At 45.4% G+C, this 13,364-nt stretch overlaps 1 protein-coding gene, 1 long non-coding RNA gene and 1 pseudogene across 9 annotated transcripts in view; 1 reads left to right on the forward strand and 2 right to left on the reverse strand.

The window, feature by feature from the left end:
- The window catches only part of LOC147826187 (uncharacterized), a 118,466-nt gene that overhangs the window by 80,028 nt on the left and 25,074 nt on the right, over positions 1–13,364 (forward strand). The gene's annotated exons all lie outside the window — the stretch shown is intronic.
- The window catches only part of Adtrp (androgen dependent TFPI regulating protein), a 64,974-nt gene that overhangs the window by 21,301 nt on the left and 30,309 nt on the right, over positions 1–13,364 (reverse strand). The window lies entirely within an intron of this gene.
- Positions 1–13,364, reverse strand: part of LOC147826189 (protein FRG1 pseudogene) — a 31,059-nt pseudogene continuing 17,695 nt past the window's right edge.

A 13,364-nucleotide genomic window follows, 5' to 3' on the forward strand; every position in this document is an offset into this window, starting at 1 on the left:
GAGAAAAGTTGGAAAATCATAAGGACAGGGTGCGCTGAGTGCCAACAGTGCCCATAACTCTCTCTCTCCTCTCCATCGATCTACATACTCACAGCCAGACAGCATCCTAAACTTGCTTTGCATCAAGCTCCATGGATTTTTAGGGACCTGTTTCCCACCACGTTGATCCATACTCCTCTGTCTGGCTACCAAGACTCTTTGAAATGTTCTATCACCCTCACTGGTCCTGCTTATCTCACATTAGCACATATACACGTGTATGCACACACACATACATCCCCTAACATGTGCATACAGAAGCATACACACTCACTCTCAAAAGCACACTCCTACATGCACGCACGGTCTATGGTCTATTTCTCTCTCTCTCTCTCTCTCTCTCTCTCTCTCTCTCTCTCTCTCTCTCACACACACACACACACACACAAACACACACACACACTTACACTCCCCTCCACTGGAACAAGGCAGTGTCCCACATTCTCCTTTGTTCCCTGTGTGCTGCTGCCACTTCCAGACTCTTGTTGGTGTCTCCTTGCCCTGTGCAGACCCCATGTTCTCTCCCTCCCCTCTGACCCTCTATGTTCTTTGAAGCCAGTGCAGTCTTGCACGGTGCTTTCCTCTTGCTAATTTCTCTCTCGGTTCTCCTGCAATCACAGCCTGTGCCACGCGGTCTAGCACCTTGGACAGATATCTGCAAACTGGGCTGGGGTGCACAAAGCCCGCCCTACTATCTCCGCACTCCCCATAGCACACAGAGCCTCAGGACTGAGCTGGCTGGCTGTGCTGAGGGTGGCAGGTGCCATGGGGCTTACATAAGTGTCCCTCTGAAACGGTCCTTGCTTCCTTCCTTCCCTACACCCCCTCCTCATAACCATCTGCTTTTTCTCATCTTCCAAACTCTGAAAACAAGATTTTTGAAATGCCCTGAGCAAGGAAATCCACCTTTAGGAATAGAGGTGCTGTAGATTCACGGCCGCCGGGGCTCACTCACTTCTTGGTCATCCAGGAAGGTAACTGGGGCCTGAGTGAAATGGTCCTTCCATTTACTGAAAACATTTACAAAGCCCTCTGCCACCCTCTGTCCTTACTGGTAAGGTCCAGTAGTGTTACTGTTTTCTATTTGTCACTGTCACAGCTGTCTCTCCTCCTTCATTGCCCCAATTGCCACAGCTCTTCGAAACTCTTGCACCCAGACCCCCCACTTGCAAGCCCCATTCCAGTCCTGATCCTGAGCCCGTGGGTGGCTGCCAGCCGCTCAGTTACGGGAGTCCCTGGGGCTTGGGAGTGCCACTGTGCTCCTGTGCCAGCCTGTGTAGCTGGAACTCCTGTTGTGACCCCAGGCACCCTTTGCTGTCTGTCCCTTGGGTCTCATGCAGGATGTATCCCCAGGAAGCAGTGGCTTGTTCCAGGCTCAGCTAAGCTACCGAGGGCCCAATCAGGAGATCAAGATGACTCTCAGATGACAAGAAATATGGTAAGGTTTGGTGGAGCCAGGGTAAGGCAAGAAAGACCAAGTCTTAAGGACAGGGATGGGGCCATCACTGGGTGGACAGGGCTCTCTGGGGTCCCCAGGCAAGGCCACAGCTGGGTGACACAGGCCACCTCTTAAGGGCTTTGAAGACCTCACATTTTTCGTAATGAATTCCTCAGAAATAGCACTGCCAGAAAACTTTCGCTTTTCCATACTTTGTCTGGCGTTGGTCCTGAATATCCTGGCTGGCTAGACAGACAAATGGAAGAAATTCCAGGCCCACTCTCGTGTCTTGTACTTCTCTTTGGTCTGATTTTAGGCTGTTTCTGTGTCTCCTCCAATAAGGAAGTGTGATGTTTAAGGACACATACTTCCGGGCGATGGGTTAGTTCCGGAATGTCTCTAAACTTCAGATTCTGCTTCACCAAATGGGGGCAATGAAAAGGAAGGACTTCTTCCTAAAGGCTGCTGCTGTGAGCTGAGGTTAGGATACTTAACGAGCTCTCAGGGAGCATTAGCTGTGGTTGTTACTATTACCAGAGTGACTGTCATCCTTCATGGCAGTGGTAGGCCCAGGGGGCCTGCGGGCAAGATTCTGGGACACCCAGACTCCAGGTACTAGGTGCCCCTGGCTTCCATGTCCCCTGGCCTGTGGTTGGCAGGAGGCTGCAGCATGCACAGCTCAGAAGGTGGGAGCAGAACTCTCTCGGGTCCCCTTCCCTGTCCATGGCTGGTGCCAAATCTCATAGCTGTGGTGGCCCCAGGACCCTTACAATACTCATGACTGACACCAATGCTGTCTTTATCCAGAGGCCACCTCCAGAGACAAGAAATAGAGCTGTCTGTCCTGTGCAGCCACTTGCCTGCCTTCCCTCCGCTGCTCATTAAGAGCCATTAACAGGCTCATTATGCTGGCCATTGATCTGACAGATTTTATTACCTTTACCCACAATCAGTGGCTCCCAGTTCTCTGCATTAATGATCATTGGGAACAGAATTCCTGTGGAATAATGTAGTGGGTTTGCATTAGGAGTAAATGAGTTCGCAGTGGTTAATACTTTTACAGCAAACAACTTGGGAATGCATGGCTGGTCACCTCTTTGACGAGCCTGCCCTTTGCTAGCAACATTCAATTGGATTTCCAAATGAATTCTCCCTGATGGCTTCTGGGAAATTTACTTCCGTGATGTCATTAGTGATGGGCCATAGATTGTGGCTTCAAACCAGCTAACAGGTCTTTAAAAGGATCACATTTTCTGGTTGGGGCTGGGAGTGGGCATGAGCAAAGAAGGAAGACCACATTCTGTGAGCTCTCTAAATATTGAGCTGCCGTAGATGGGGAGCCTGGTATTGCAAACGTACTGTAATTTCACTTCACGTTGACATAAATTACATAACCTTTGTCAGATAGCACATATTTCCCCCCAAAAAAGAAGGATAAAAAGCCAGTAACAGAAAAATCAAATATGCTTTCTGCTTCCAAAAAATCTAATAATTAGGCTAGGATTGACACAAATTAAAATGCTGCCAAAAATACTGAAAACAGTGACTCATTCTGTATTTCAATTAACAGTTTCTCAGTTTCCCTTATAAACAGAGAAGCTGACAAAAATTAATTATCTCCGACGGGTAAAATATTTCCTTCCGAAGTAAACAAAGCATCACGAGCTGAAACAATGGCGTGTGTAAACAAAGGAGAGGAGCGTGGTTTCCCTGCTTGTCAATGAAGTCATCCCTCCGGTAGACTTTCCTGTAGCTGTCGCCTTCTAGGACAATGTAAGAACAGTGTTCTTCCTATCTCATTCTTTTCTCTTGCCATATCCATCCCTTTCCCTCCTCCTATCCTTTGTATAATGCCAACTTTTATCTGAATATCTTAGACACAGCAATAAGCATGAAATAATTGATTTCAGTACTAGTATAATAAGTGCACTTTAAAATCTCTGGGTACAAAATAGCCTTGTCGTAAATACTAAGATTTACCAGCGCACGGAACATTCTTATGTGATAGCATGAGTAGCAACTAGGAAAAGATGATACTGACTTGAGACTTGTTTCTACTCATCCTAGCAGATAAGGAGGTGTTATGGACAGTTTCACTGCAGAAGGGGGTTAAGTGACAGTGGTGACATTTGGCCTGACTTGAAAAAGAGACAAGACTTAGTCACCGAGATAACCGGGAACCGACAGTTCTCCAGGGTCATGGGGGTTCCACGGGCTGCATCCATGAAGACTGATCATAGGCTTTTCCTAAGGTTCTTGGGGGCTCAGGATCCTTTGATATTCTCAAGTGAAAGAAATTCAGGAAGCCTGCACATTTTAAAAATCATATGAGGCAGGCATGGCAGCTGTCATCCCAGAACTCTGGGAGGCTGGGGCAGGAAGATCACAAGTTCATGCCCAGACTGTGCAACTGAGTGACTTAGCAAGACCCGGTTTTAAAATAAAACATAGAAGGGAATGGGGAATGAAGCTCCATGCAAAGGCCTTCAGTTCAATCACCAAATTTTTTTAAAAAAGCAAATGATAACATTTTAAAATGTGATCTCTGCCTCTTTCCTCTGTTCCATTTCCTGGTGAACTATCTCTTGTGTTAAATTGAGTTGAGCTGACCAAGCTAAACCAAGGAGCCAGCTTCCGGCCTCTCAACCCAATCACTAGAAATAATGGGCCAGCATCACTTTGCCTGCTTCTTATGTGTCTCAGGTCTCCCATTCTTTTCTCTGCTTGGGGGACACTTACATTAGAAAACTAACCCCTGATATTGGCTCCGCCCAAACGATGACCTTCCCTCCAAGTCCCCAACATGACGCTTCTGGTTTGTTTTGGGTGCTAATGGATAGAGACTTTTCAATGAGGTTTAGTTCGTTAACAAGATTTTTTCATTTTGGGGTACATGAAAGAAGATTTCTGTGCTTATGTTATATTAGATATGTCTTCCTTTATTTACAAAATGGAAGTCTTCACAAATGCTCCTTGGGGACAAACAGATGGTCAAAACATCAATTATAAACACAAGAGAAGTGGAAATGGAAACAAAAGCAACCCTTAATGGAGCATCATTATACCCGGCTTCTTGTTGCATTGCCAGATCTTGCTCCTTAAACTTGCAACCTCCATGCAGTAAGACAGGCAGTGATAGCTGATCTGTAAATCCGGCTAAGGCACTCCCTGGTTCCGCTGTTACCATCCATTTGCCAGCTAACAACTCTCTCATCACTAACTCCCCTCTCCCTACGTCTTGCTCCTTCTGCCTCTAACTTCCCACAGGACAATGAGGAAGGTCTTGGACACTCCTCAGGGAATATTTTGTATCCCAAAGCAGAGACTGATTACCTGTATCCTCTCTGTCCTTTACATGACTAAAGGTGTAGTTTTGCTTGAGGTAAACCCGATATTAGGAAATTAGGAACTATATGCACCGGATACAGAACTTTTATCTCCATGTGACTTTTAAAAAGTATCTTCCACCTACATTACTTGCAGGATTTTGTTTTTCAGTCTCAAATGCTGAAGTTTTGAAAGAATTTGATTTTTTAAAAATTTCTTTCCATTTTCTAAGAATTCAGGGCCAAGGCTGCTCTGTAATGAAAGAGTCCCTGTTAAAATGCTTGGAGTTGGGCTGGAGGAGACTCTGCACCCTCCGAGAGCTCCTCTGCATCTGCACAGCCCAGATGGGCTGGCACGGTTGGCCCAGCAAGCACACAGAGGCTCAAAACCAGCAGTCTTGTTTACCCTGAAGAATAATAACGTGTACTACGGGTCACTCTGAAATGTACCCAAAACAAGACGAGTTCATACATGGCTAGATAGATAGACACAGTGGTTCTGAAGCCAAAATAGGAAACTATGAGTGGTGGGAGCTAAGTGAGGAATGGCATAAGTGTTCATGGTGAAATTCTTTCATTCATGCTTTACGCTGAAAATGTGTCATAATAAAACATGGTGGGGGGAGAAGGGAATAGTATTTATTGATCCAGAAGAGAAATAAGTGGTCCTCTGGGCCAAAGAATAAAATCATACCACGATTTATGAACTCTTCTGTGGACTAAACTGGTGGTTAAATGCCAACTTCCTGAGTCGTCTAAGAAGTTTCTAAGTGATCTTTGACTTGCCATGCTGGCATCCATGGGTTAATACTTAGTTTCATCAACATGTCAGAGCTCCTTCCTTCTGCTAGGAAGCTGGTGAACTTTGAAAGAGTCCAGTCTGATGGCCAAGTGACCATTTCCATCCTGCAGTCTTGGGGCTGACACTCAGGAGTGCACCTGGCTCTGCTGGTCCCTTTCTGCTCTCGCTCCACCCCTGCAGCCTGTCTAGACCCTTCCTCTAACTGAGTGCTCCCACTCATAACAGAACCCTATCTACCTTCTACAGCTGCTGGCTCATTCCTTTATGTCTCATCTCCAACTTTATCTGATTTTCCCTCAAAATGCTTCCCCTAGCTGCTTATTCTTTAATCTTCCCAAGTTTTACATTGCAAGCTTTTTCCTGATCAGATACATTTTTTGATACAACTCAGTGAGACCAATCTTCTAAATCAAATTGTTGCTATTCCCCCACTCAGAAGCCTTCTGTGGCTCCCGGCTGTGTCAGTCCACTATCTAGATTCCTTCCCTAATCTCACCTCTTATCCTTCACAGCATCTCAACTGGCTCCCTTTTTTACACTCAAACGAGTTTCCTTATTATCTTTTTTGTTTCCACCTGTTTCTTTCTCTGGAATTCTTCCTTTTTAAATTTTAATCTAGTTCTTTCATTTTTCTCTCTCAACTTGCCCTGCACGGCTTTGAGATACCTCCTCCCCAAAATTCACACATTGATATGAGAAGATATAAAAGAAAATGAGGACTCAGAAGGTTGAAACACAAATGCAACAAGCAGAAGGCTTACTGGGGTACTCTTACTGAGACTCAAGGTCAGCAATACATTGCCAGACAGTCAAAGTAAAAAGAGACAGTTGGAATAGACATGGATTATTTTTCTTTGTAGAGAAAAAAATAGTTTCCTCTAGTAAGTAGAATGAAAGTCAATTCCTACCACTGCATTCCATTTAGGGGGCAGTGAGCAGGTTAGTGATTTCAACAGTGTCTTTACAGCAAACAGTTCAGAGTTCTAGATTCCATAAACTAATAACACCTGAGGACAGCATAATAAAATGCAACCCAATGAAGGGGACCCAGACAGTAAGGGGCTGATATTGCATAATTGTGTAGACTTCTGTGATCAGAGAAGTGGACAGACTCCGGAGGTACTATTTTTCTCACGGGTGTTTTTGTTCCAATTATGAGTCAGATGCCAGGCAGTATTTTTATTACTTGTTTAAAGCCTGTGGTACAGGTACTATGTACTGTTGATGCCACAGAGTTGTAAATCCTTGAAGAAATTTTTTTAAAAATCAGTAATAGCCAGGCATGATGGCACACACCTATAATCCCAGAATTCTGGGAAGCTGGGGCAGCAGGATCACCAGTTCGAGCCTAGCCTGGGCAATTTAGTGACTCAGCAAGACCCTGTCTCAAAAAACAAAACATGAGCTGTGGGGATGTACCTCAGTGAAAAAGACCTAGGTTCAATCCCCGGTATCGCAAATATCTATCTATCTATCTATCTATCTATCTATCTATCTATCTATCTATGATATATATATGCAATGGTAATAGTCATACCATTTTATTGCAAATAAGAAGCATCACCATGGAAACCATCCCACCTGGTTCTTGGGGAGGTTTGTCCTAAGCCCTCTGCAGCCCTAGAGGCCCTGTCTCTGACTGCTTCCTCCTGTGATGCCCTCTTTCCTGTCTCTCCTGGGGCTTTTGGATTTTTGGATCTGGATTAGCCCTGAGCTTCAGAGCTCAAGGAGATTCAGTTTTGTTTCTTACACTGTCAGTTTCATGTGTTTCCCCTTCCTATTCTCCATGAGATTAGAAACTCTTGGAGGGCAAAGCTCCCATCTACTTTTTTCAAGATTTCTGTCTTAGTCTCTGCTTCAAAAAAGCTTTGACTGATTTTCTTATTAGAGAGTAGCATGGAGTTGTCAGTGTGGTCCGAGGCCCTAGTGATCTGGTGCCTGTTCTGTCTCCCTTCCGTGCATGCTTCCCTTCTTTACCCCTCACCCCTCTGCCTTTCCATGGAAGCTACCATTTCCTCCCACCACTGACATGTCCCTTACATGTCCCTATCTTCCTGTACCCTCTTCATCTTTTCCCCACCTTCCAGGGCTCCATGATCCTTGGCTAAATCCTCACTCTTTAGCGAGTGCCCGTTCTGGGCTTGGCTGGAGCCCCTGTGCTTGATCTTACCACATCCTCACACTTCTGCCTGACGCTGACGAGGGCCTTCCAGAGACAGAAGCAACTCGGGCTTTAGGGTTGTCACCGCTCTCCCTCCAGGGCCTAGCACAGTGCTTAACCTACTCTGGCCAACTCCTACTGGTGGCATTAATAAATGTGTGGGGACAGAGAGGCAGAAGAGGTATGAGAAGGCATCTGCTTAGGGCAGAAAACCGACCCAGCCCAGCCTGCATCCAGGATGGTGAGTCTCAGAGTCAATCTCACTTCCGGATTTTCATCCTTCTCCTTCCTCCTGGCTGCAGTTGGCACCTCAAGTCTTAGGAATTGGTTTGGAGGTTAGAGAGAAGCCTGGGAGCAAGTGTGACTCCTGGGAACAACCAAGAGGTGCCACATCATGGCAACTAAACTATTGGCTGAATGAATGTGCCTTCCTGTAGGATTTGGCAGCTCTGCAGGAAGCTGGAAGACACGAAGCCAGCAGAGGCTGCCTTTTGTCCAGCTGGGACTCCATGATCTGGTAACTTCCACTGGGATGCTGGGCCAAGTGGAAGCTTTGCTAGATATCTTCCTATGCCCCCTCCTCTTCCTCAGTCTGCCACCCACTCTTCCTCCGTGCATTTTTGCCTGCTCCACATGGCACATAGGAAGATTGTTTTAAAGAAAGGCAGATGGGCAGCTCTCTAGAAATCTGCTCCAAGTTGGAGGGAGGAGATTGTTCTTTTCAACAAAGAAGTCTCAGGAGCACTGGGATTTGTTCTTGCTTTGGAAGTACCCTGTTTCATTCATTTGTCTCCAATATCTCATCACCATGTCAATAAAGAACTCAGAACGTGTAGGCAGCTCCTCTCCCTGGGAGATGGCAGTGATTCAGGGAAGCACCCTATAGGCACTAGCTTGAGGGCAAAGTTCCAAGCCCTCCAAGTGTCAGACCTCCCAAGTAACCAATTTCCACACTTTCTCTTTTCTGCCTGTGTTAGTCACCTTTCCATTGCTGGACTAAGTGCCTGACATGCGCAATTGAAAAGACAGAGTCAATTTTGGCTCACAGTTTCAGAGGGTTCAGTCCATGATCAGTTGCTCCATTACTTTAAGCATGTGGCAAGGCAGAAACGTGATGGCAGAAGGGTGTGGCAAAGGAAATCTGCTCACCTCACTTTTCTGCCAAAGAGGCAGAGAGGAGGGCACCAAGGACCAGATATAGTCTCCATGAGCCACCAAAATCAATCCAGAAGTGTGCTTTACTAATCTCCCAAGCCAATTGATTTGACAATCAAGATTAACATCTCACTGCCTCTGGCTTTTTCTTGCTGACCATCATGGTATCCTAAAGGGGTTTGCCAGCTGCTCTGAAGAATGGCAGTTGCTCATTGGTGATTTTCCCAAATCCGCATCATCAGATGACTTAGGATTTGGGGTCACATGAGCACACTGTGAGGGACTTGCTAATAGAGAAAAGGATAGTTGTAAATGGAGCCTAGAAGTGGAAGAAAAGGAGAGGTTGCCCTAGGAAATGCACTTATTCAATGCCCACTAAATACAATCTTATGAGACTCAGTTCTGTTTCAGCACTATAGGCAATTGAAAAGTATATAAGATATGGTCTTTGCACTCAAAAGAAACATTAATGAATTTAAATATATTTATAGCAACCCTATAGTGTCACCCCAGGACCTAGCTTGTCCTGAACCATTAATGTGGCAGACGCTCTGTGAAGGTTAGGCAGCAGCAGATACCCAGGGTTTAGCCCTTGGAGTCTATAATGAAAGAAAACAAATCTTTGTTTAATTCAAAGAGCTGCTTCCTTTTAGGAAAGCTTACCAGGTCAAAATCTGTCATCCTTAAAAGACTGAAGGATGGGCTGGGGATTTAGCTCAGTGGTTTTGCTGCCTGCTGCGCAAGCCCAAGGACCTGAGTTCGATCCCCAGTACCAAAAAGAAAAAAAAAAAAGACTGAAGGATATTTTGCCAAGAATTTGTTGATCTCCTAAGCCAGGTCTGATCATCTCATAGTGCGTCACCAAATCATGGTTTGTTATTTCATCATAAAAGTTAATTTTAGATAATTACACATCACAGACTATTTTTTGAATTATAACTATTTTTCTTGCTGAAAATCCAAAAGGCAACAAAATGATAATTAAAGGGGCTATCTACAGACTATCAAACTGAAGATGTTCAGTATGTTGGTTCATATACGAGTTTGGAACTCGGGAGAGAAATCTAGCTGAAGACGGAGGTTGAGGGGCCATCTGAATGTGGTTAGAGCTTTTAAAAGTGGAAGTAGAAGGGATACACAGAGAGTTTGTATGAGTGGGAATAATAAAGGATCTGAGAGTAAATGCTGAGGAACCATAACCCTGAGGTCAGGGTTTTCAAACCTCTACACTACTGACATTTTAGAACGGATTACTCTTCGTGTTTGGGGGACCGTCCTGTACATTGCAAGACTTTTAGTTGCATCCTTGGCTTCCATCCACTAGATGCCAGTGGCATGCCCTTGGCCCTCTAGTTGTGACAATCAAAACTGTCTGCAGACATTGCTAAAGGTCCCCCAGAGGACAAAGTCAATCTCAGTTGAGGGTTACTGATTTAAGTGACAGGCAAAAGAAAAGCGTTTTGCAAAGGAAATTGACAGCAGTGGACAGTAAGTCTAGAAGAAAGGAAAAGAAGCTATTTCAAGAAAAATGGGGTCAAATGTGTCCAAGATTGAAAAGAAGTACTGAGTCCACTGGGTGTAGAGACAAGAAGACTATTGTAAGCTCATCCCTTGCATTTGCAAACTATTTGTCCTTCCTTGCAGGCTGAGACCTGCATTCCTTTTCCAGGGCTCTGGACCTTGGGTTTCAACCTCCTGTGAGCCAGAGATAGGTGTGGTTAGCATGGAGACACCTCCACAGCTGCCATTGCCGTCTCTCCCACCAGCCCCAAGTGGGGTGGAAGTGTAAGTATGTGAGCGTAAAATCTTGGGACCTACATGCAGGAGAAGTTGGTGAGAAGTGCACTTGCTTGCAGGCCCTCACACTCCCGTGAACGTATGCGCTGGGCACCAAGGCAGACCCTCCACTGCTCCCTTCCTTCTCATGGTCTTCTTAGGGAAAGAAAGCAAAAGTTCTCCAAATATCACAAAACCCCTTCTCATCACAGAACAATAAATTACAGCCTTGGGAAACTGTACATAGGTCTGGAAACACACAACTGAAAACACACAAGCTTTCACTCCTGAACAGTTTGTACCGAGGGTGCTCAGGAATCCCCCTCTGAAATGACTGAATGATTGTGCATTTTTTGATTTCCAAACTTAAAGAATACAAAAGAAAAAAACCTGTGTGTGTGTGTGTGTGTGCGTGAGTTTCAGCTTTCAAATTTGAATTTTCACTAGTAACATCTGTTCCTACCAAAGGAAGTGAAATACTGAAACTGCCCCTGCATCTATGAGGCTTATTTTTAAATTCTGCCCTCCAAATGAGAGTATCCTTGATGATTGAGGAACTGTGAAAACTTCAGGCTCCAGAGCAGCCACGGAGACCTGGTTCTGTCCTTACCTGTGAAGTTCTACATTCAACGAGCCACTGTTCAAAGACATGAATAATGCCAGTACCAGCCCTCTTTGCCCATTAGTACGAAACCCTGATTGTGCATTATCAAATATCTCCCAGCACCCCTGCTAATCGGCCAGCAACCAAAAAGAGGGAAACTGGCCTTTCGCAAACTTTCCCAGGGAGAGAGAGAGACTGTTCTACCATTTCTCCTGCCCTTTTCTCTGACCACTGACTGCTGTCTCCCCGGTCACCTCCACCATCTTTTATTCTTCTTACTTTCAGCCTCTGCCACTCTTCTTCCCAGATACAATGGCCTCTTGAACTCTCCTTGGCTACCTGAATACACAGTGGCCCTAATAACACCCAACAGTGGTGGTGACAGGAAAGTGTAAACATGGAAAAATGTCTGCCAGAGAGCAACTACCTTGAGCCCCAGCCTGGATCACAACAAACAAGTCTCCATGAAAGAGATGTCATTATTATGACTGTGCATTGCTTTGAACATAGATCAGTCACTAATATAACACATGTCGTAGATGTAAGAGTCAAAGGTCCCAGTGATAATTCAAAGCACCAGCAAACTCTCTAGACTTTTCCTCACCCTTAAGTTTCTGTACAAGAGAATATCCCCAAAATTCAAAGCATGTAAGTGCCACCCACAGACTCTAAGGGTGTTCTCTCTGACTTCGAAGTCCCTTGGCCCCACCACACCCCACTCTGCCCCAGTGAAGGAGGAGCCCGGGCGTCAGTCAAGGGCACAGAGAAGCAATGACAATAAGAAGTGGAGCTTTCCTTCATTCTCTCATGCAGCAACCTTCATTACATTAGGAGTCTGCCACATGCCAGGTGCTGCTGTGCTTGGGATGAAAAGACAAACAAATACATCCTTGCCCTTGCAGACTTGACTGTCTGATGGGTGAGACTTTCTATAAACAAGAAAACTCGGAGGCAACAATCATGTGCCCCTGATACAGAAGACAGGCTGTGGTGAAGCTGGCTGGAGAAGCGGGTGGGACCTGTCCATGACAAGATCCCGAGACAAGGCCAGGGCCCTGTAGTACAACTTCTCCTGAGCTCCCGGTAGATGTGGGCACAATAAAGAAGACCACGCACCAGGAGGAGCTCACTTGCCTGACTCTTCACAGTAGCCCACCTTGCATCTCCCAGGCACAGGGTGCAGTCTTACTTTTGCTTTTACCCTTTCTTTTGTTCTTCTCTTCCCTTGTCAGCCCTCACCTTTGCCCTCACCTTTGAAACAAACCTTTGGCACCATTTTTGGCTTGTGTTGGCTAATTCTTTATTTGAGACAAGAAGGACCTGGAATACTTTTGTTTGGTGAATCATTTTTAAAGGAACTACCTGATAACACTGAAAAGCAGTACAGAAAAGAATCTGTATAAGAGCATAAGTGGAAGTACATATTTTATGCCAACTAGTCAGGGAAGGCCTTTCCAAGGTCATGTTTAAGCTAAATCCTAAACGATAAGAACAAATCATGGAAGAACAGACGGAAAACATTCCAGGCAAGAAGGATAGCATGTGCAAAGGTCCTGGTGTAGGCAAGAGCCTCCATAGACTCACAGGAAAAGAGGAGAGTCAGGAACAGCTAGGACACAGATACCAAGAAGAGAGACTTTCAGTCTAGGTCTGGCTTTAAGCCTGATAAACCAGGTGGACCAGTCCTGGTTGGCCACAGGGAATTCAGGCTTTATTCCAAGTGAAATGGGAATCCACTGATGAGAATTAGGAAGAAGAAGAATATTTTCAAGTCTGCTTTGCTGCTTTCTGGAAAAGGTTGAGAATGGAAGCAGGAAGACCAGATTGCAGGTGTTGTATGGTTCAGGTGAGAAGTCAATGTGGTCACGGATTTCTGCTGATTTTGGAGGAGATTGCTGAATGGCTTGGACGTGAGGATGGTGAGATGGGTGGGGATGACAAGGTCAATGCCAGGTTCTGTCTTAGGCAATTGGGAAGAAAGTAGTTCCGTTATCTGAAATGGAAAAGCCCAGGCTAGGTTTGGCCGTGAGAGTATAATATGTCCTGGACACGTTACCCCAGAC

The sequence above is a fragment of the Heterocephalus glaber genome, unplaced genomic scaffold, assembly GCF_053883595.1.
Source record: "Heterocephalus glaber isolate CG9 unplaced genomic scaffold, H.glaber_assembly_v1.0 deba00001472, whole genome shotgun sequence".
NCBI classification, from domain to species: Eukaryota; Metazoa; Chordata; class Mammalia; order Rodentia; family Bathyergidae; genus Heterocephalus; species Heterocephalus glaber.